The 23,091-nt window shown below is 41.2% G+C and overlaps 1 protein-coding gene across 2 annotated transcripts in view; it reads left to right on the forward strand.

The window, feature by feature from the left end:
- Nucleotides 1-7,959: 7,959 nt before the first annotated feature.
- The window catches only part of CDC42EP3 (CDC42 effector protein 3), a 29,958-nt gene continuing 14,826 nt past the window's right edge, over nucleotides 7,960-23,091 (forward strand). The window contains exon 1 of one of the 2 annotated variants that reach the window (XM_068156467.1): nucleotides 7,960-8,137. The gene's annotated coding sequence lies outside the window, so the exon portion shown is untranslated. Of the gene's footprint in view, nucleotides 8,138-8,508; nucleotides 8,688-23,091 lie in introns of those variants that run through there. The other variant, XM_068156459.1, reaches the window with a different exon arrangement.

Raw genomic sequence — 23,091 nt, forward strand, 5'->3', positions numbered from 1 at the left:
TTCTCAAATTGAGGGCTCCTAAAACTCATCCTGTGCAGATATGAACCTACCAACAATGAGCATTCTTTTCTTGTTTGCCTTTCATAAGGCCCTCAGAAGTGGACACCATGGGCCCACAGACAACAGGTTCAAAACTAGGGCTTCAAAAGTAAGATAGCAACTTGCTTAACTGCTATGGGGACATCAAGCAACAGAAGGAAGTCAGACCTCTACAATCTTGGGGGTTTTGGTGAAGTCAAGTGTGGACTGTGACTTGTGTAAGTTGTAAACTAGAGAATGTTTGTGGGACTGTGGACCACCTTACCTATTGGTCATTTTATTTTGCATTTTCAATGCAGGTTTTGTTGATTATGATGCAGAGGATAGACATAGCTATTCACATTTGTGAGAAGGAATAACTGTCCAGTGATTATGGAGTATATGGTAGAGGCAGACATGTTCCCAATCTACAAGGCACAGGAGAGGAGCTGCCCACCTAATGTAACATCAGGAGATGCAGAATTGCAGGCCATAGTAAATACATAGTAAAGACATGTCTTTATGAAGTGCATTTCTTTATACACTTATCTTTTACATCTTCATGTCATTTCACACCAGTGTCATGACCTTGATCTTAATAGTTATTCTTGAATTACAGTAAAATCAGCTGAGAATCAATTCATAGCACTGAATGTGCAAAGCATAGCACAAGAAAGGATGCATCATTCCTTTGTTTCTTGATGGGAATAGATTCTCAAAAATATATTCATGGCAAAGAGAATGGGTAATTGTTGACTTTAGCTCAGCTCTAAGCATGTGAACAGCAGTTATGCTGAAGTGTGCGTATTCTGGTACTGTATTCAGTTATGGGACATACTGTGGTGTCTGAGATTATATTTACTGGTTTTAACTGGATGTTCAGCCACACCGTTCTGTGGTGTGCTGTGGGAAAACTGGTCTGTCCATTGTGAGTACCTGTACAGATGAGACTTTTTCACATAAACATAGTACACTACTTTCAGCTTGGCATACTGAAGTTTTCCCTCTGCAACCTCTATTCCAGTCAGCGGTAAGGCATCAGTCCAACTTGGAGCACTGATCTATTCCAGCTGTTGGCATTAATGCAACTTTCTTTTTGGAACCAGGAGGTAAATGCAAGACATGTTTGAAAGCATTTTGTCAGTGACTTCTTGTTAGCCAGCATAATTTCTCTCAAACAACATGCAAACATGGGGGCAGCTGATACAGATTTTTATGACTACTAAATTCCATAATGCTGATCAGTGATGTTATGGTAGGGATACAGACAGAAAGTGATCAAACAGCCCCAGATGTCAGAAGAGCCAGAATCTGCAAGAGGAAGCTGTTGAAAGAGCTTGCCTCTTCACCTGTCCAGTGAAGATGAGCCCTTAGAGAACCTGTAAAAAGAAAACTACAGAAGATCTCCTCCAAACATGTCCCATCCAAATCCAAAAATGAAGGAAAACTGTAGCTACACTACAGCTGTAATTGTCCCATCATCTAGATAAGTCACTGTGCTCTACAGGTATCTGCAGTAATTTGCTGCTTTATTAACACCTAACTGAGGGAATGTGCAAGCACCTAAAGGAGATGTCTGACTTGCTAAACTCTCTTTTCTCGTGTGATGGTGAGAAAGTGGCTCTGTAGCAGGCAGTTGTTGGGGAAATACAACCTCCTATGAGGGCATGCAGAAAAACTGCTTTCTGCAAGAAGCTGGCTGCCTCTCTCTGCAACCTCTTGCTTCTAGCACTAAAATTCAGAAGAGAGCCCTAATTCTCATCTGCATCAAAAATAAGAATTTGCTTTGTCCTGCTTAATTTGTAAAATACTTACAAAAGAGTTTCATGGAAGTGAAACTTGGGGAGCAATTGTTTGCCCCAGTAGCAAAGCTATGAAGAATGTGAGATGCGTATGGGATATCTGGACTCAGGACTGAAACCTACACTGTTACCTTTGCTTTATCCTCTGTGAACTCTCATTTTCAGTAAGTGACGGTCATGTAAAATGACTCTTTAGCAGCCCACATCCACACTCAGTCGACTTCAGTGTTTCCTAATTAGGTTATATTCAATCTTTATAACGTGCTTGTAATAGATGTGGTACTGTAGTGTAATCTCAACTGATATTATTCACTTCCCAGGAATGTACAGCTGAAGCAGCTCTGCAGGCTCTGACTGAAAACAATGAGTGTGCAGCTGACAAATAGGGGTAGCTATTTTACATGCCCCGGTCTATTTGGATGACATTGTTTAAGTGATGTCTGCTGAGCAGGTATTCACATTAGAAAACAAGCACAATTACAATTTTCTGATGTGGCAGCTATTTTTGAAACTCATTAAATCTTGCTAGTGCTTTTCCCATGCAATGAAAAACTGGAATTGCCTGTTGTAATATTGGCTGGCAGATATGAATGGTTTCAGCGCACATTTTATAATGAAGAAATGAGCTCATGCTATATAATTGTGGGCTATCCCCAAGAATATTTTTATTCAGCGTTATTGTCAGATTAAATTAAAACTGCTGAAGAGTCTGACTCCTCAAGATGCCAGGTGCTCTCAACTCTCACAGTAGTTAATGGAAGAGTATTCATCAGTTTCAGAATTAAGTCCCTAAATGCTGATTGCGATGCACAAATTTTCACATTAAACAAGACAATATTTGAAGAGCTCTCATTGTTCTTTCACTCTTCTTTTTCTTTATAAAGTGAGCAATTATTGCTAAAAGTATTATTTATTCCATGCCATGTCCATTTATAACATTTATACAAGATACTACAATAGCCTTTAAAGTGACTTTTGGTTTACTTTTCCCTCTAATCTTAAAAGAACCATTAATGTTCTTTAATGAAAAATTCATTCTTGATACATTTAAAGCTGCTGCTGCTTATAGATGGTGGCATTCATCTGGCTCCACAGACTTACTTGCATCCTCTCCCATCCAAAGCTGTGGAATTTAGGGGACCCAGAGAGAAAAGATGACAAAATAAAGGAAATGCCCTTTGGCAAAATTGTGAACTACCATCTCCTTCCACCAGCTGAATCATCACTTCACCCCTGCACTCCCTCAGGCAGTACTGGGCAGCCTGGGAAGACAGCATAGAGGGAAAGGTTGCTCCCCCTGCCCCACGCATATGTGCTTCCACTTGGCATTTAATAATGCAGTAAGAGAAAGAAGACTAGGAAAGCCAATGTTTCTGCAGTGTTTGAATACCAAAAAAAAGTTGAAAGTCAAACATTCATCATTAATATGCACAGGGTCAGGCAAAAGCCTTGCTCAAACTGTGGGTCAATTAGTCCTTCTTTTCTCCCTGGGGTCCAAAGTGTTATCACCATGAAGGATAATGAGTTAAAGCCAAGTAAGGTCCTCTGGAGCTCAGAGGTCATGCAACAAGAGTTGAAAAAATGGGTTCCAAATATTACAAGTCTTTCAACACTTTTTTTCTAGGTATTCTGTTAAATACCCCACTGGGAGGCTTCTTTTCATCAAACCTAACCACATTTCTTTGGACTTTCTTCTCTGAGTGATTTCAAATATATAAAGAATTTAGATGAAAAACAGATCTGTATTTTTCTCATTGTTTGAAAAATGGTAGTAAATATTCACTTCTCAGAAGAGTGATAGTGATTTTATTTATAGAAATTCCCAAAGTGACAGTTACAGAAATAATCTGTGGCAAACAAGTTGCAGAAGATTTTGCTCTCAGTCAGATCATGTTCTTTCTTTCCAACACCGCATAATAATTTCCATGAAAAGAAGCTGTATTATGTAGCCCTGATCATTGTTTCAACTTGGAAAGAGAAAACGGTGCAGAAAAACTATAAGGTTGGGAAAAATAACAGCCTCCAAATAGGATTGATATAAAGAAGATGGTCTCACTGTTTTCTGGGCTCAGTGAGAGGATAAAGCAGACTTATTTGGAGCAAAGAGTTGGGAAAATGGAAACAAAATACAGATAGTGAAAAGAAAAAACTATGGAGCTACCTCAGGACATTATGGAATTTCCATCAGTGTGTAATTTTGGGAACAGAGGGTAAATAAACACAGGTATGAATAGTTTAGGTGTGTGGTTACCCAACTTACCCACAGTGCCACAGCGACCTGGGAGGTATAGCGAACAGTGTCTGAGGAGACTAGTTAGTATATGCTATGTAGCAACTCGTCTCAGGAAACTCTAAAGGGACTGCATCTCCTCTGGAAAAGAGCATGGCGGGGTCTAGAGATTTTGGAAGGTGTTAAAAGGCAGGTGCTTGATCCTGTATCAGGGCACAACATGGAGGAGATGACCTCAAAGTCCCTTCTGATCCTACAGTTCTGTTGCTCTTATCAGGAATGTTATGTGTTTGGATATGTGTGCATTGAGGCTGGTGAGAGGTCTCAAGCACAAGCCCTACGAGGAGAGGCTGAGGGAGCTGAGGTTGTTTAGCCTGGAGAAAAGGAGGCTCAGGGGAGACCTCATTGCTGTCTACAACTACCTGAAGGGTAGTTGTAGCCAGGTGGGGGTTGGTCTCTTCTCCCAGGCAACCAGCATCAGAACAAGAGGACACGCTCTCAAGCTGCACCAGGGGAAGTTTAGGCTCAAGGTGAGGAGGAAGTTCTTCACAGAGAGAGTTGTTAGCCATTGGAATGTGCTGCCCAAGGAGGTGGTGGAGTCACCATCCCTGGAGGTGTTTGGAGGTGTTCAGGAGGGGATTTGACGTGACACTTGGTGTCATGGTTTAGTAGTCATGAGGTCTTGGGTGACAGGTTGGACTTGATGAGGTCTCTTCCAAACTTACTGATTCTATTATTCTAACTCACTCACAGGAATTACACACACATATACATATACATATACATATATGTATATATATATATATATATACACACACACATATACACACATACACACACACACACACATATATATATATATAAAAACAAATATTTAGACTATTCCTATATAGTATTGCTAAATTTAGCAATATATTTTGGAATGCAGTCTTCAGGAACACTGGAAAATAAATTTGGATAGTTTTTGAAAAATGTTCTAGTAGCATTTTCTTGTTTATGGTAGTAGTATGGAAAGTGTTTACATGAAACAGTTTAACTTCTTAGCTTCTAGAGATTATGTTAATCATGTGTATTTTAAGGATCATAAAACCTTTGTGAAAGTACAGCCCTTAAACAGGCCATTTCAAAGCATAACAGACTGCTTAACAATCCTCACTAAACTCATGATCTAGCTCCAGCTGGAAAAAAAAAGCAAAAGCACCATGAACTTGAGTTTGGCATGTATAAATAAAACCAATATGATGATGAAGAGATATCATCCTGACTCAGCAAAGCACTTAAACAGATACTTACATTCTCGAGATATCACAGCAATGCAAGTAATCAGGTATTTAAGTATTCAGGTATGCCTGCCATTTAGGAATCTTAAGACCATGATTTAAACTTCAGTTTTACTTTCTAATGAGAGAAGTTTGAATTGACAGGAGAGACAGCGTAACTCTGGGACAGAAAGAAGCTAAACAGCAGAGGATCCCATTGCTTCTTCCTGGTGATCAGTTCAAATTCTGCATGTTAGTAATAATGCTAATATTTTAACCACTAAAAACTGAGGCTCTCCTAGGAACCTTGGTACTGCCTCTGGCCCCTATGCTCATCTTCCAGGGCATCCTAAGCTAAAGAAAGGTTTTTTCTGCAAAGAAACTTAAACTTTTCTCTAAACCATTACTGTCTCAAAACACTAAATGTATTTATGTGTTGTTATGTCTGTTGCTTCTTCATAGGAGAACAAACCAGTATCGTTATGGCCTTTGACAGTACACTTGGGTGCAGTACAGAGTAAATGTGCTCCCTGTATTAGGAAATGCAGACTGCCTTTGACAACCTTGGGATGACTAATATGGGATTGGAACAAGTAAGAGCAATGATACAAGAACTGCAGAAATAGCATGGCTGTAGCTTTGGGCCAAATAGGCTTTTAAGGTTAAAGAAAAGCAGGTCATCTCATTACAGTGAGAACAGGTATGATTCTCAGAAGGGATAAAGACAAGGAAAAACTGAAGAGGGAAAGCTAGAACAGGTGCTGCAGATGTGAGGCACAGGAGGCCACAATATGGAAGATCACAAGCGAGAAATTTAAGTTAAACCAACTGTGACACAGTACAGTGTCACATGGAGGTTTGGAACTCAACTCTGAAAAGAACCAAGGAAAATATTCACAGACTGGGATGTGTGACATGACAGAGACAAGCTTGTGTGTGTGTGTAACTGTAAATTGTTGCCAGCATATTATTATACCAAATTAATCTCTGCGTCTGTGTGTTTTGTCCTCAGAAACAGTAGTGTGGATTTTCTTCAGCTTCAGCATGTGGAGCTATACACATGCATGTCTGCACACGTCCTTTCTGAACTAAAAAGAAGTATGAGCAATGTCATGCCTCAAGTGTCCCTTTCAAAAGGTTTTAAACCACTTAAATTAGGTTCCTAAATGAGAAAGTACTTTCAAGAGTAGAGTTTGTACATGAAAGGAAGAGTGAAGTGCCTTCGCAGAGACTAAACAATTGAATAATAACTGCAAAGTTGGATAGAAATGTATCAAAAAAAAAAAAAAAAACACCCAGGATTTTTTTCAGAACTCTTTTTTCCCTTTTGCTTACACAAACTTTATAATAGCTGTTTTCTATGACTGTTCTGCATAAACTGGGAGCAGCCTCTGGGCTGCTCTCAAATTTACTTTGGCTTCTGCAATAGTAATTAAGAGTTACTGGAACTGTGGAGTCTCCGGCCATGCCTTTGGTACTGTTGGAGGCCGGGACACAGAGCCATCCTGCTTCCTTGGGCAGCGGTGGGGCTGCTCCCTCCAACCACCTGCTCAGCACGGCCTGCTCCCAGCTGGGGGCCGGATGCTGGGCAGGGGGCAGGATTGTTTGCAGGAAGCCGTTGGTCCAACAGACAAAGCCACTTCACCCTCAGCTATTGACCTGACATATGGAGAGCTTGGGACGTTTTTAAAAAATCATATGTGTAAACCAAATGGCTAAAAGAGTTTTCATAGACTTGAAAATATTTCAGCAATGAGGAAAGGGCAGTATTTTTTGCTTAAGTTTTATTTCAGATAGCAGGATCAAGGTAAAACATCTGTGTTACCTGATATTTCCTGCCTGGAGACATCACCCTGTATATGTAGGGACCCATCAGTCTGTGGGAGTGCTGAATATTACAGGACTGACACTGTGAAATGAAAATATCCTCTGAATTTGGGCACTGTATTTACAGAAAATACAATTGCCCTGTGGTGAAATGCTTTAAGCATTAAATTGCTCCCATGCTCACAATGCAAAGAGGGCAAATGGGAAAATTCTCTCACCTAGATGTGGGTGTGTAAACATATTTTCAATTAAACCTACACTTATAGGCAGTGCATCCACTGTTGACACTTATTTTAAAATATAACACGTGATGACAATTATGCAAATAGTTACCAAAATACCTTTGGCTTGGTATGTACCACACACAAGTTCAATAAATGCATACGCAGTGCTTGCGTAGCAGTGCGAACACTAACCTTTTAAGAAATGACCCTTTGGTAAAACTGTCAGATGTGGAGTGTTGAGTTCAGATACCTGCTAACAGAAACCCTTGGGAGGATGTCACCAGGAGAAATGAAACAATATTAGGGTCTCTATCGGGATTAACCAAGGGACTTGTAAAAAATTTAACATCAGCTCGGTATTTATGGGTTTGCTAGTCAGTAATCTGCCGGACTGCCAGCAGCTGTTTTAAGCTCTTTCCCGTCCTGGGCAAGGCAGTTTCACTTGTATAAAACAGATGAGCAGGTACCCTTAAATCTGTCATTAAAGTGCTCTTGGCCCCGGCGAGTCCCACGGAGGCGATGCTGATGCTCCGCACCCCGTGCAGAACCTCCGCGTCGCGGCCCCGCCGCTGGGCGGGGGGAGACGCCCTTGCGCCTCGCCGGCTCTCGCAGTATTTGCCGTTTACCTGCACGGCGCAGACCGTTGAGTCGTGAAAGCCTGAGCGCGCCTTAAGAGCGAGTAAATAATGGAAGAAAGAGAGAATGAACGAGTGAGGCGGGCGTTGCTGCGAAGAGCGAGCTGAAAGCCTCAGCCTTGGCGGATGGGGCGTCGAGGAGGTGAGGGGAAAGAGGGTTGGGATGAAAAATCAGTCAGCTTTTAAGCACCTCTCCGAGCTGGCCGTGCTCCGGGGAAGGTGCAGTGTCTACCCGCGGACTTCAGCCGGACGCTGCCGAGGGCGAGGGTAGCCCCCTTCCCCGCAATGAGCTAAAAAGGAAAAAAAAAAGAAAAAAAAAAAAGAAAAAAAAAAAAGAAAAAAAAAAAAGAAAAAAAAAAAAAAAAAAGAACCCTTTATTGTTCTTGTAGTTTTTTCTCTCCTCTCCTGCCCGCCTCCCAGGCGGCGCTCCGTGGTGCCAGGATTTCCCTGCAGCCGCCCTCTCCGCCGGCAGCGCCGCCTCCCCGCGGCTCCCGCTCGCCGCCCGCGGCCCCGCGCCGCGCCCCCGGGACATGGGCCGCTGCCGCCCGCCCGCGCACTGACAGGCGCTCACAGGTGCCGCGGTCGCCCCGAGTCGCGGACGGGCGGTCCTGCTGCCCTCCCGGCTCCGCACCGGCGGGAGGGAGGTAGCTAGGGAGGGAGGAGGAAGCGGCGGGGGAGCAGCCGGCAGCGCGGTAAGTCGGAGAGCTGGGGCGGCGTGCTCGCGGAGCGGGGCGCGGGGCGGGACGCGCCGTCACCGCAGGGCTGTGCGGCCGAGGCTGGTGGCCGGTGAAGGGCCAGACGGACTGATTCCCTGCGGAGCGGTGGAAGGGCCGCTCCGCGCCAGCTTTGGCGCTGAGAGCGGGAGACGGGGGGTGCGGGGGGGAGGTGGTGTAGGGCGGGGGGTGCACAGAGATGGAGGCTGGGAAAGCGGGGAGGCATTTCGGGGTGACCAGAGAGAGTATCCAGTAATCCTCGTGTTTGACTGCCTGGGGGATTTATGCCGGAGCAATCACATCGCTAAGACCGTCTTGAGGTGTTGCTACATCACTGAAATTCCGAGATTAAATTCGCCTCTGTAATCGGTTTACATTTTTGCTCCGGCGTATTTTGACATATCTGATCTTGCGCCTAGTTTTGGAGGCAGAAGGCCCGAAATAGCGAGGGAATTTGTGTGCGGGGTGTCCCCTTTTGCTGCGCCTTTCTGTATGGGTTTAAAATTAACCCTGCGCTTGACTGCGCCGCCGCTGCAGCACCGTGGGGCCGGGGCTGCACCCTGGGCACAGGCAGGGCCGGGAGAAAGGCAGCGTTCCGGCGAGATGCTGGTTGTCGAACAAAGCATTCAGGTCGGGAATTCAAGTAAGAGTTTGTATTGGATTGATGGTGAAGAAATGAGAACAGTAGATTAATACGACAAACTTGATGTATTTTCAGCTGAAATTAAAAAGCGACCAAAATAGAGGAAGTAATTAATTTAGGACTTGCGTCACTGGAGATTGTTGCTGTGTTTTTAAAATAGAAAGAGATTTAATTATGAAATGTTTAATGTAATAAATATGATCATGATCTATTACTTTCCTTTAGAAAATATTTGGGGGAGGGAGTCAAGGAGAGGTCCCAGGAGTTATATTACTCATGTATAAACCATTATTTTCACTTAGATACAGGTTATGAGTATGGAACGTCATTCAGCTAAGTGTAGGGAAAAAAATCAGAGGTTTTAAGGTATGAAAATCTTAAGACTAAACAATTCTTAAGACACACAGTACCAGAAATCTTATAATCCATCTGCTGCAGTTCATATGCTTAGAGGAGTGACAGAGATACCAAAAAAGGCATCATGATCCTCAGCACAATTCCAGGAGCAGAATCTTCTCCTTCTGTACAGAAAAAGAAAGCTCATTTCTGGAAGCAAGAAGTGACAGATGTGGCATCTCAGCAGCTGGCTAAACACAAAAGCATGTATCAGCAGGTGATTATGGTTGCAAGGATTTATTTTTAAAGTGTGTTGTACGGAAAAGGTCCAGCCTTTTTTAGCACTAGTGTTGAGATTTACTTTAGCTCTATGGCATGTTAAAAATAATCTTTCAGCAGAAGCATTCAGAAAAGTATGAGAAAACTCCTGTGTTCAAAGCACTCCTTGCTTTAAACATTTGTTTTTTATTATAGCATGCAGAGGAGAGGAACCGAGCAGGTTCTTCTGTCAGTAGGATAGTACTGAAGGGAACGTTTTTCCTGGCCTCAGCATAAGCCAGTGGTATCTGGGAAGGAAACAATGGGGCCTATCTCTTCCTTAGATTAAAGATAATCACGGTTACAGTTCTCTCAGGAGTACCTTGTGCGTCCACAGAGTGAAAATCAGGCTGCAGAAACTACCTCTGTTGTTCGGCCTTTCTTCTGTGATCAGTAAAGCCAGCCAAAATCACCAGGAGGTGGCCTGGGTGGATTTTGGAGAGGAAAGAGATGGGTATCACCTAAGAGGCAGCCCAGAGACACTCTTTCCCTGAGGCATCGTGGCTGTTTGACTGCTGTGGCTGAATGTCACGCTGACTTCAAAGAGGCATCTAAAGCTATTCCAAACCAATTATATCAGCTTTACTGTAACCAAAGAAAGCCATGGTTCTTGGCAAAACATGTTTTGCTCTCGGCTTTTCGTAATTAGGTATGCTGCCTTGGTTTATAGTCTTCCAAGCTTCTTCTTTTAGAAGAAATTCTGGTCCTCTGCCCAAGTCTTGAGAAATACTTTGGGCTAGGAGGGGGAGCTGGCATTTAAAAACACTTCCCTCTGCCATGCAGAATTTGCCATCAAGTTCTCCTTTGCTTCTTGGCAGTGAGACTGTGTCCCAGGGGCTCAATTGTAACCTCTGACCAGTTCTTCCTGTGCATTGCCCACGTTGACAGAATTGCTGTGAAACAGCTCACCTGGTGTCCATTTTGCCCTTTCATAGTCATGTAAAATACCACAGGCCTTCAACCCCCCCACCTGAAAATGTTACTTTTGGGGAGGAAAAAACCACCACCAAACAAAAACCCAACAACAAAATAAATAAAAAGTGATGGGGTTTTGTATTGGTTTTGTTTTGTTGTTTTTTTTTTTTTTTTTTGTCATGATCAGGGCAGAGATATTTTGTCAAGATCTGAACCATCTTGGGAAAAACTGTCTGCCTCTCCCTCTGCCAGTGGTAAAAAAGAACTGGGTAGAGGTGTGACAGAGGATTTGAAGCACCATCTAGGCAGGGGAGGGTTTTATGTGAAACAGGACAGCACACTGAAGTGCAACATACTGAGTACAAGCTCAGGTGAAGTTCATGCTGAAGCAGAGATGTCTTCTGAGTGATCTCTTAAATAGGTAAGACTTCTGAATGACATTCATGAAGGCAAGCACTGTTTACAATATTTTACAGTATTTTCTATTTACATTCATAATGTTACTGAGCAAATATATATTGATCCAGCATGATGATTACTGGGGAGATGGGTGTAAGAGGAGCAGGTAGAACTGGCTGTCAAGAAGTCTTGCTTCCTCATAGTTTAAGGGTTAAATCAAGACACAGCAAAGCTTCAGAAAACACACTGCCAGGATAAAATGAGATGATTACAAATGGATGGAGTCAGCCAGGGTAACAAGATATATTTATACCTTTGCTAGGGTTTCACTGACATTTATGGAATTAATAGTCAGGTGTAGAAACAGATGTTTTATGGTTCTGCCACCAGTTAAGTCCACAAGAGCAGTTAATAATTTTTGTAACCAACTATGAGATTTTTCTTTTGAGACACTAGTGAACTGTTAAATGTGGTGTACTCTTTTATGTTTCTGTGGGTTTGTTGTGGGTTTTTTTTGCCCTTCACCTCCCTTTTTTTTTAATGGGGGGGATATAAGCCATTTGCAGGCCATTTACAGGCTGAGCCTACATTTGAGTAACACTTTTTAATCCCTAAAGCTCTGAAAATGTGAAAGAGATCATTGAATACTCAGACTAAAGTGTATCTTCATGAGTACTAGCTTTTTATGTGAGATCATTTTATTTTGTTTATCAAAAATAATCTGAAATACAGTTATACTTGCCATTGAAATTATGCAAGTTGCACAATATTTCTGAAGTTTGATGACTAGCATCTTGTGAATGCCAGGGAGCCACATTAAGGGTTTCAGCCCCCACTATGTGTGGGGCAACAACATGCAACTTAACTATGCAAATGTTGTGTTAATGTTGTTTACTTGTAATGAATAAAAGAAGAAAGCACACCAAGTGTGATACAAGGTCAACAGGGGAAAAGTTAGATAAGGAATTAAATGGACTGATACAGTGAGTTATTGTGCTGGGGCTCCTTCTGAATAAGCTAAGTGAACTTTCCTGTGGTTACATGTAAACAGCAGCTGACCTATAGAGATGCAAGTGCTGATAAGAAGCTAGGTATGATTTCTTGGTCAGGTCTGCAAACTTGTTAGATGTATTTAGATGGCAATTAATTTATTATTTTTTAGAACATCTGTAGAGAACTTTCTAAAAATAAATATTTCTTCCTGACTTTGCTGGTAAGACCTAAAATGTAGGGCTTAGCATATAGTTTTTTATTCTGTTGCTTTGAAATACCAGGTGCTTCAAGTTTGGTTCTTACTGTTTTGCTGTAGGAATTTTATGTGTATCTGAATATTGGTGGTGTGCCTTAAATAAAGGAAACAGGTGTTGAGTCTTAATTCCAAATGTTTTTTTTTCATGTTAGAATATTAGACACTATCATAAAAATAGTAAATAAAGTCAAACTGTTACTCTGCAAATTTTTCTCTTTTTTTCGTTAACTTTTTTAAAAGTCTGTACAATATAACAATAAAGTTCTGTAAACCTAAAAGCCTAAAGCCTGTTATGCTTTAGGAGAAAAAAGTGGAAATAACCATAGAAAGTGCTGATACTTACTTAAGTGCATTATGGTATCATTACTTCTCATAGCCCTCTTGCTTCAAACAGTATGTAGGGTGAAGAGAAGTAACAAAAAGAGGATACATATGAAATTGTGTCCTGCACTGTCATAGTCCTTTTGGGTGGTGCTGAGCAATATTGTAATGTGGGTAGTGAGGAAACCAAATAATGGTTGCACAAGGAATATAATCTTGAGATTTCCTAACTTTGTATTCTTGGACTTTGCCAGTTTACTGCTTCACATGTATTTCTAATTATGGGGTTCAGAATTCTCAGTGATACCACTTTGCAAGGAAGATCAAAGGTCCTTTGCTGCTACCACAGTCAGCATCTATGAAGCATTTCTTCAAAGAGGTGGTGAAACTAGTTCTCTGGCCAGCAGAGCACTTTGTCATGATCTTTACAAGCTGAAACCTTGATACCTGTAAGAGAATGAGTAGTATTGTTTCAAGTCTTCAGCAGGAAGCAAAGAAGAGGCAGGAAGGAGATGATCACAGTATCACAGTATCACTTAGATTGGAAAGGACCTCGAGGATCATCGAGTCCAACCTATCAACACAGACCCCATGACTAGACCATGGCACCAAGTGCCATGTCCAATCTCCCCTTGAATGCCTCCAGGGTCGATGGCCCAACCACCACCCTGGGCAACCCATTCCAATGACGAATTACTCGCTCGGTGAAGAACTTCCTCCTCACCTCGAGTCTAAACCTCCCCTGGCGCAGCTTGAGACTGTGTCCTCTTGTTCTGGTGCTGGTTGCCTGGGAGAAGAGGCCAACCCCTTCCTGGCTATAACCACCCTTCAGGTAGTTGTAGAGGGCAATGAGGTCACCCCTGAGCCTCCTCCTCTCCAGGCTAAACAATCCCAGCTCCCTCAGCCAGGACAGGACTTGAGGCATAGGTCTAAAGCAAAGAGGTTGATGGATTTTGTTGCTTTGATAAACACTTTCTCTTTTTCTTCTATTCTAGTAAAGGTTCTTGTTGACTTTCAAGAGGATGGTTTTCTCAAGCCATATAACTATGTCAGTTCCTGAGCAGCAGACAGTTTTTCATTTTTTTTCTAGTGCTTGAGTGGTGCATTATTACCAGGTACTGTACACAAATGTAATGGATTGGGTTTTTTTCTCCCACATTTATGTTCTTGAGTTTTGGTTTATTTTTTCCCCACATATTTCATTTATATGGTAGCACTCATGGATACTTCCCGGTTAGGAAACTTTTAAATTTTACAAAAATCAATGCTTAAATCATTTAGAATGTTAAAAAAGAATCCTTGTGATGCCAGCACAATTTTCCAATGCCTCTTCATATTCTAATACTTGCTAAATCTGACATTTTACATTGGATTTATCAAGATATAGTGATCAGAAATACATCGCATTCTTTCTTTCTTCTATGTGTATCTCCAGTTCTTGATAAGTAAAGCCTAAATCATCTGTGTTTACATAGATGTTTTTCATGAAAGTTGAAGTATTTTCTAAAACCCGCTAACATTGCCTTTTTGCCTCAGTTACACAATTCATTCATACTTTGTAGTTTGCCGTTAATTCTTTTAATGAGACTGGGCAAATTAGACCTGAAACTCAGGCAGAGATAAGTCCAAGATATGGTGGAGTTTAAGGTAAATGCTTTGGTTTGCCTTTTTTCCCCCCTTTTCTGTGATCAAGATGCACACCATAAATATCCTGTCTTCAATGTGACAGATCACCATTAAGGACACTATCTTGTTTTGGCTCTCTTGCCACTGCTTTTAATCATGAATTCTGTTAGACAATCATCATCAGTATTACTTTTTGATCTTTATTTTTTTATTATTTGGTAAATTGTCTTCCAAGAACTGAAGCACAGTTTCAGTTTGATTAAATTTTTTTCTCCATGGAATGCCTAGGCCAATCTTTTCGATGTTCGGATTTCAAATGATAGCTTAACCAATATTAATTCTACAAGCTGCCTGTCATTTGAAGCATTCACATGTCTCATTGGTTCTTTGAGAGTACATATTTCTGTAACCAGAAAGAATAAAACCTGAAGCATCTCTGATACTAAAAGCTGCACGTGTCACAGTGAGAGTGACAGAAGAAGAAGATTCAGGTTCTGTCTTTTGTGTAGTTTGATGTACAGGTGAGCCATACCATTTCTCACCAGTTCTGTGGTCCTTGCAAAGGTACTTTAGCTTTTGTGCAACTTGTCTGTATTCATCTGGAGGATGGTGCCTAGCTGTGTAGTCCTAGGTGTTTCCCTTCTTTTAAGGATGTGTAACTCCTACAAATAATGTTTTGAGTCAACCCAATCTAGGGAAGACTTGGACAGAGAGCTCCATGGTGAGTGAAAGAGGGACCAGGAAAGAATGGCACCATTGCTTGTCCCACATGTCAGTTGCAGCTTGCATGTTCCGGCTCCAGGCAGAAAAGATTACTGCTCTTCATAAAATTTAAGTTTGCTTGCTGGTGGTCTTCAAGGAGATGGCCTTGGAATAATAACCACAATTCATTGGAGGGTAAGGTGCAGTGTATTTGGGGAGCTTTTTCACTTGGATTTTTAAAAAACAGATGGGAATGTGGGGGTAAAGAGTGGAGTAGTGAATCCACACATAGGCTCTATATATAGCATACAGAATTCTATTTTACTTCAGTCAAACACTTGGAGTGGAAAAGTGAAATAGAAGGGAGGTGATGCTCTCAACAGTTACAATTCTGTTGCAAAGCTAACAATATTCCCTGCCCCAAAAGATGCAGTAATTGAACTCTTGTGAGATTTTGTTGTTGTCATTGTGTCTGCATAATTTTTAACATACTAGATACCTGGCTTGTGATTAGGGCTTCTGATGCTACAATAATGCACATTTATAGAAATACATTTCTCAGTTTGGGCATCTTGCCTAGAAGTAAATTGTAGAATCTAGTCAGTTTGAAGAAAACCTTAGATTAAAGGGGTGGATTGTTAATGTTATTATATCTTCTCTAACTTGTTTCTTAATAATGACAGGCAAAATAATTAGCGGTACAGGTAAGTCATACAGACTGAACAAGGTAGTGGACTGAACAGACCAGCAATTTGTATGGCAACTGCTGTGTCCCTGTATGTCCCTCCACCCACTTGCATAGTGTGATTATAGTGGGAAGAGAGGTGCTTTTTTTTCTGGTTTTGCCTATATACACTTGCATGCATGGTGAATACCTATCTTAGTCTCCAGAGTCATCTGTTTTATGGCAGAGTAGGTTGTACAGCTCTCTCAAAAATACATATTTCTAATCTCAAAGATGGAAAGTTACAATAGCAAGAGCCCAAGTAAGTTAGGAATCTGTAAAAGTTCCTAAAGGAATTTGTGAGGACAAAAAAATAAAATCCCCCTCTCCAAACAAAAATTATGAATAATCAAGTTGTTTACACTACAAATAGCTTTCATATTTTTGTCTTAGAATTAATTTCACTTTTAGTTACAGTAACTATTTCACCTTGAGCCCACAACAATGTCCCTACTTTGGCAGATGAGTATGCATTGAAAATAAGGTGTTTTTTTGGCGTGGTATAACAGTTGGTTTCCTGGAATATACTTTTATAGCCTCATAGGAGGAAGAGATAGGTGTATCATCTAATGAAGCAACAACAGACAAGTTGGAAACTTTTGACATTGCCTTTGGAAAGCGAAGTGTATCCATTGAAATGTACATTTTTCTGTGTGCTCAAGTGATCTCTGAAAATACAAAGATATAATCTGCATAAAACTGAAGAATCTGTAAGGAAAGGAGTATGCTTCAATGCCAAAATCAGTACTCTAAACATGAAATTAACTCCTGTTGCTAAATTCCTTCCAGTTTTCCGGCACCAAGACTGCTTATAGGTCTTTCTCCCTTGTGTCTATGCGTAAGGGTCAATCCCTTCCCCACTTCCACTGTAATCCATCTCCTGGTTCCACTTCCCCAGATCTTATGCAAAGAATTCTTAGATCCTTTCTCTGAATTTCGGTTGACAGTTATTCCTTCCTGCTGAGTTGTTTGTGGAAATAGAGCGATGTAAACGGAAGGGGTGGTATTTTGATAGAGGGGGCTTTGGGAAGATTATGGCTGACAGACACTGAGCTACCAAATAATGAAAAAATTACACGATTAAACACCTTAAAGTTAATTATCCTAATAAGTTACAGTGACAGGAAAAGCCACATTCCCAGATCCAAATTTAAAAGAATAGAAGTGGCAGAACCTTTTAGCAAGCCTGTGAAGTTTGATGGTTGATGTGTGCATAGGAGTAAAGTACGTTACAGTGGGGCAGGAGAGTGCAAATACATAATTTTGTTTAGTCTCATTAGAGAAACAGTTTAACAACTTAGGTTGAAACTCTCCCACCTCTTCCTAATCGTTCCAGTAAACAAACATGTACAGATTGCTGCAGAGGAAGGATAGAAAATGTTGGCTTGAATGGAAAGTCTGATATTTATAACAAAACTCTGAAAGTGAGCTTAAAAATGAAAGCTGCCAAGACATCTGAAGGGTGGGTGGACATGTGAATAAAGCATCTGTGAAACTGAGAGTATTCTCTCTGTGACAGTGTGTAGTATCTGTGGAAGTATGACCAGATGTGTGTGTCTTTGTGTGTTAAAGATCCTTGTCTGAAATGCTACCAGATAATTTTTCAGGTGCCCTGATTCAGTGTGTTCCTTCAGTCCACCTGGTGAGGTAGCTGGTCGCTAGTTGCTGGCCTTTATGAATTTCAAAGTTTGTGGGTTTTGGATGAATATCCTGAAAGTACAAATGTGGTTGCAAAGTCAACTTTTACTGTGGTAACAAAAAAAAACGTGGTAATGTAGAGTGTCATCAAATTTGAGAACTACCTCAGTTTCAGTTGAGTAAAAGTAGATGAAGCCACAGCTAAGTTTTTCATGGTACTTTTATTCTAAACTGAGTAGTTGAAGTTTGACACTGGATTTTGCACAGCCATGGATTTGAGTTACCTTCATGAGAAAGTTGCACTTTAAAACACTGAGTTTTCCCTGTTTGCTTTGAGAATAGAAATAGAAATAGGAATAGAATAGAATAGAATTAACCAGGTTGAAAGAGACCTTTTGAGATTGAGTCCAACCTATCATCCAACACCATCTAATTGACTAAACCATGGCACCAAGCACCCCATCCAGTCTCTTCCTAAACACCTCCAGTGATGGTGACTCCACCACCTCCCTGGGCAGCCCATTCCAATGACCAATCACTTTTTCTATGAAGAACTTCTTCCTAACATCTAGTCTGAACCTCCCCTGGTGCAACTTCAGACTGTGTCCTCTTGTTCTGGTGCTGGTTGCCTGGGAAAAGAGATCAGCCCCCCACAAACTCCCTTCAGGTGGTTGTAGAGAGCAATAAGGTCTCCTCTGAGCCGTCTCTTCTCCAGGCTAAATGACAAGTGGCTGTGAAATATATGCCCTTCTGCTGCACAGCGTCGAAGGAGAAACAGATTTTTAAACTTCCGGATCTGAAACTGGTCATGTGTGATGGTTTGGCAGGATTTGAAGTAGTGTCAAACATAGATATCTACTTTTTGGTTGTCGTTGTGGTGGGATCATAAATAGGAGTTTGTTGTACTTCCTGGGATGAAGGCTGGTTGCTTTTCAAGTGTTCCAAGATGTTAATTATATTAGTAAACTGTTGCACTCAACTGAGGGCATGAGTGCTAAGTTAGGCCAAGGAGCAAATGGCTATAAATGACAGCCTTTCACTGGAATGCTCAAGACTTAGTTCAGTTTCTGGAAAAACACGTCATTTTTCCTATATCTTCTACTGCTTAAGAAAGGTGACTAGTGAGAGGTGTGAAGGATGCTTCATTATTTATTAAGCTTAATTAAGTCCTGAAGCATGACACAATTTGTCTTGTTGCATAGTAAGTCACTGGGTTATCAAAGACTGGAGCAGGCTGCCAGGGGAAACGGTTGATGTATTTAAAAGCTGTCTAGATACTGGTGCTCAAGGATATAGTGTAGTAGTGGCCCTGGCAGAGTTAGATAATGGTTGGACTTGCTGATCTGAAAGTTCTTTTCCAACCATAGTGATTCTGTGTTACCAGCCAAAATGCAAGGCAGATTAAGAGTCTCTATGGATTTTTCAGGTATTCACAATATTTGTTTTAAGAATTGAGAGTTCACTTTAAGATGTAATGCTCTTTCAGCACCCTCTTTGAAACTGTCTGCCTTGTTTTAGGTGGTCTGAAACGCTCACTTTGGGAGGTGTGAACTTTCTTGATCAACAGCCGCTATCCTGGCAACCTGGTGACTATTAGAAGTTAATTGTTTTACTGCAGGCTGATAAGGCTTTGTGTTTGGAGAGTTTTGGTTTACTGATTAGGTGCAGATTCCTTTTTTTCTTTTCATTGTAATTTAAGCCTTCCTTATACTAAATTGTCTCTGCCTTCTCACTTTTGTTCTATGAAGTGAATGGATTATGGTCTTCTGGAATGGCAAGAGTTTAACTATGGACGACGGAGATTGGAATCAATACAGCTGATCAATATGATCTAGTATCGTTCCTTTATAGCTTCAGTGTTGTTCGATTATAATGCAAGCATAGTACAGAGTGGACAGTAGAGCTGACAGGCTAGTAAGAAGTGCGTAGAAGAAGTGCATAGAAGAAGTGCGTATTAAGAAAACCTTTACAACTTATATGAACTCAGAGGGCGTTGTTGGCATAGCTTCATTGGTCCCTCATGAGTGACCACACACTGTACTACTATTGATTATTGGTTAAACTAGTAATAACACGCGAGATTGATGCACGTGTGCGGCCTGTTATTCCAAGATAACTCTCTGTGTTTATAGCTACCAGTGTCCTGCTTTGGTTACACAGTGCAGGCACAGCGCTATTCTGCTACACTGCTAGCCACTTCTGCACCCATGCTGGACACAGCCTACCACCATGTCAGGCTCTAGGCCTACACTGCCAGATTGCTCACACTGCTCGTTGCCACCATTACCACATTTAACAGCAAAGACTGTGGTAGGATTTTTGTTTAAGAGAATGTATACATTTAAATTACTGTAGCATAACCCATATTTAGTGTTCTGAACACAGAACAAAAAGAGAAGAGCTTAAACAAACAAAACTACAAAATCCCCTTTTCCCAAAGGATATTGCTTAATTGAAGCACAGGACTGTAGCAATAGGGATGTTGCTGAACTATTCCTAACGTGCATCTTTGTAGCTGTCAGTGAACAATTTAACAATTTCCTCTAGTCAGGATTTCCTTGGGCTCCTTCCTTGGAACCTGAGTATGCTGCCACACTGCTTTTGCACCAGAAGGAGCATACCTCTGATAAATCCAGGTAGCACCCGTGTACACAGGAAAAGAATGAATGTCAGTCTGGTAATACTTGTTCCTTCGAGAAGTTCCTGTGCATGACTTTTTGAATACACTGTCTCTGGTCATTTGCTCTTCTGTAGTTCTGGGAGCTGAAATGTATTACTTTCTTGTGTTCCTGTAGAGGCTCTGTTAAAAGAAACAGTATGGACTTTACAAGAGAATAGAGTGCCACACTGTGCCTTTAATTTAATGCAGTCCTGATGCATTGTTACAGTATTAGATGGGAGATTTTTTTTCCTCTGGATATGGTTTAGATTTGCACTTCTGACAAAACAAATTGACCTCAGTTTTTGCTCCCCTTGCCTACACTAGGATTAGGAATACCTGGCCACTTCTGTGGCTTGGATTCTGACAGTCTTTACACTGGTTTTGTTTTCTGAGTTAGTGAAGATCTTTCTTGTCATAGCTGTTGTGTTTTAATTTTTTGTGTGTCTTTGCATGGTTTTTAAACTACGGTTTCAACAGAAGTTTTTGTCAGCACTGCAGGTGTCTATCTAGGGCTCTACAATGTGACAGCTTTTCTTAAATTTCTGAAGGATGGGAAAGCATACTAAGCAAACTTATCAATCCTCCCATGACTTGAATTCTGACTCCCTGAAGCTTGCAAGAGCCATTAGAAATTTGCTTTAAATAACCTTCAGTAAAAGAAAACATTTATCTTACTTATTAAAAGATTAAGTAAATATGCCCTTTGCACAGGAAAGTAGGTCCCCAAGTTATGCTTTTTTATTTTTCTGCCTACACCCCACTGCCTTCCATACCAGCTGTATGAACTGGCACACGAATGACTTGCAGCATGTGGTAACAGCTCATTCTTGTTTAAGGTGCATCTATGGCCAAAGGGGTTGCTGCACCTCATTTTTGTGCTGTTAGAGTTGTATAAATAAGATATCTGATGATCAAGTACAGTTATAGCTGTCTAGGAGGAAATGTCACAGTGCAGCATACAGCCTTGGTATATGTTTGCTCAGTTTCAGAATTAGCTTCTCTCAACTCAGAAGTAATTAGTGCAACCTAGGTAAAGTATAGGTTTAGTGTATTTATCTGGTGTTGGTTTAGTCAAACCTAAACGTAACTTTTACCTCTTGCAAGTGATTGCTCCTCCTGCCAGGCCCCCAGTACTCTGTATATATGTGAGGGGCAAAACATCTGAGGTTTCTAAGAGGTAAGCTGAGGCATTACTAAAAAGCCAGGTTAAATTGAGGTTGGATTTGGCTGTCAGACACCTGGCATAGTTTTCAGTATCCTGGGACTTGAGCATTACTGCTCATCAGTCGTAATTCTATGGGAAGTGGTTTTGACAGTGGATTATATATTTAATGGATCTTCAGAATCTTGGTCTCCTTTGACCTCCCTTGGTGGGAGCAGGATAAGGAACAGGGTGGCTGGTGCTGAGGGACATATTTAGCAGTTAGCTGATGTTTGTAAAGGGCTCCCCTTTGCAACCTTAAGCTCAAGGCTCTGCTTCTGGAAGTAGGAGGGGGAAAGAAGATTTGGCTTGGACTTGGTCTTAAAAGTCCTTTCCAACCTAGATGATTGTGGTAATTTTAGGCTATGCCTTTAAAATTTTGTTACAATAGTATGTTTCTTCCGCTCTTTCCCAGTTAAAATTATATCAACTTGTATCTAAGTCAACTCTTGAGATCCACCAGTGACTCCCAGAATAGTTACAATTCTTAGCTCAGCGGGGTCACGATTCATCAGGACATCAAGGCAGAGACGCAACCTACCACTGGGCTCATCACAATAATTCTGTGATTCTCTTTGGCCTCTGAGGGCTACAGAGAGATGCAGTTGGGTGTTGTAATTTGTAGACTAATGTCTAGCCTAGTTTCTGTTGAAATATCTGATTACTTTGGGGGTTTTCATTAATTTGGAGTTTGAAGCAAATTAAATGTGACCAAGGTCCCAATAAGGAGCTGAAATTTATTTAGTGCTGAAGAACTCTTTATACAAATGAACGCCAGTGTGCATCAATAAGCACATCCTCCATGCCGGATGCCCAACAGGATTGGACACTGAGACAGAAACTGCCTCTTGTAAGTGGCTTTCTTAGAAGATGACAGCCACTTAGGCCCAGCTTGTGCTTTGGCTTATGAGTGTGTGTTCTTTTGTAGCTTTTCTGGGGAGGCAGTAGTTGTTTTATAGCAGTCTGAGTTTGCTGTGATTCTTTTTGAAAGGGCCATCTATCTTGTCTTTCTCTAGATAATAACTAATAACTGGATATTTGTTTCCCTTTCCCTATGCACCTCAAGGATTAACAGTGTTTTAAGGTGTTTGGAAGGCTTGTTCGGGTAGGAGAATGAGTCATAAAAAGTTGCAACTTGTTTCCTTGCAACAAAGGCAAATTGCTTTGGTTGAGTATGGTATTACACCACTGTGTTTGCCAAGTGTCAGGCTTTAAATAGGATACTGTGCAACGAGTTTGTTTTCTGGTAGTCTGTAATCCTTTCAGTCTAGCTAACATTAATGAGTGGCAGCATTACTGTGGCTGGTTTTCTTTTGATCATGCACAGCTCTAGTCAGGAAATGGGTGAGGAGCATGAGTCATGATTGCATTACCCTGATGTGACTGCCTACTAGAAGTTTTCTTTTTGCTGCCAATATGTTTTCCCTTGACACTACTTCTGAAAACAAAATGTCCATTTTCCAGCACTTTGAAATACTGACCTTTAAACAGAGGGATTTATGTTCTCTTGCAGTCTCAAGAAGGTTCTGTGCAGGAGCCCCTGCAGAGTGCAGAGAGAACACAAACATCTGTAAAATGCTTTTCCAGAAAGCTGCAAAGGAGAGGACTTGACTTGCAGTACATTAGGTCTGCTTGGGTTCATTGGATAC

Source organism: Melanerpes formicivorus, unplaced genomic scaffold, assembly GCF_026170545.1.
Source record: "Melanerpes formicivorus ecotype bairdi unplaced genomic scaffold, bMelFor1.0.p_v2 SCAF_2, whole genome shotgun sequence".
NCBI classification, from domain to species: Eukaryota; Metazoa; Chordata; class Aves; order Piciformes; family Picidae; genus Melanerpes; species Melanerpes formicivorus.